The sequence below is a fragment of the Kryptolebias marmoratus genome, linkage group LG3 (assembly GCF_001649575.2).
Source record: "Kryptolebias marmoratus isolate JLee-2015 linkage group LG3, ASM164957v2, whole genome shotgun sequence".
In the NCBI taxonomy this organism is placed as follows: Eukaryota; Metazoa; Chordata; class Actinopteri; order Cyprinodontiformes; family Rivulidae; genus Kryptolebias; species Kryptolebias marmoratus.
The window spans coordinates 9,178,026-9,179,125 of record NC_051432.1 but is presented as its reverse complement, the minus strand read 5'-3'; positions in this window follow the sequence as shown (position 1 = coordinate 9,179,125).

Below are 1,100 nucleotides of genomic sequence, written 5' to 3'. Positions count from 1 at the left end.
GGGATCGGGTTTACGGATCAGCGCCGGTAATATCCACAACTCACCACCAGGGGGAGCCTCATCCTTCTTCTTCTTCGGTTTTTTTAACGGCGCCTGGCAAGTAAGGCGCAGCAGCGCCACCAAGCGTGAACTGGGGTTTTACCTTCTGCTTTTACTGTATTGTTCCTTTTAATCTCTCCAACAGTCCTTTTAGGGTTTTCCAACAAATTATAGAAAAAGCGCATCATGAAAGACTATTCGGTATTTATTTATGTATTTTTTTCAACTACACAGTGTATAATAAAAGAACCTGCCAGATTCTCCTAAGTGCAGCCACAAGAGGGCAGCAGAGCACTTTTAGAGCCTACCAGGGAGTACAATTAAAAGAGCCTTCTGTCCCTTTCCCTACTAAATAACACTTGTCAAGAGATGCAAAACCTAGTTGAAAATTGAAATTAAGTAAAAAAAAAAAAAAGAATAATGCATTTCTCCATTAAGTTTTACATAAGTACTACATAAAAACTGATACATTCTGAAATGAAACATGAAAAATAAAAATAAAAGCCCAAACTCTTATGAAGAGGGGAAAACATTATGTATGATAATGTTGTTAAAATTTAAACACTGAATTATGGAGGCTTTTGTGAGGCCTTACAATGTTTGTGGAGTGTAATAAATACCTCACGTTGAAATAATAAAGCATGTTGTTGCAGTCTAGTGAATAATAGAATAACCCTAAAGCTTAAGTCAGTTTGTTGCATGTTTAATTGCGACTCACTGGATTTTCTCTATTAAACAACTGATATCTTCATTTACATGAACTTTTATTATTTGTTTAAGAAAGTCAAGCCTTTATATTCGCTGCAGAGGGACCAAAAAGCTGCATGTGACCCCAGAGCCATAGGCTGCTATCCCCTGCAACTGCATGAAGCCACTTAGTGGTACAGAAAGAAACAAAGCCAAGCCTTAGACTCTCAGTGAGCCTTAAAGCTTTGTCTTCATGTGTGTGACTTCATGTGTATGGTCACTTTGGTACAATGTATTGTGATTACACAAAACCAAAATGATTTATGAACCTAAATCCTTAATAGATATGCCTAAAGGTTCAGGGAGGGGATGCA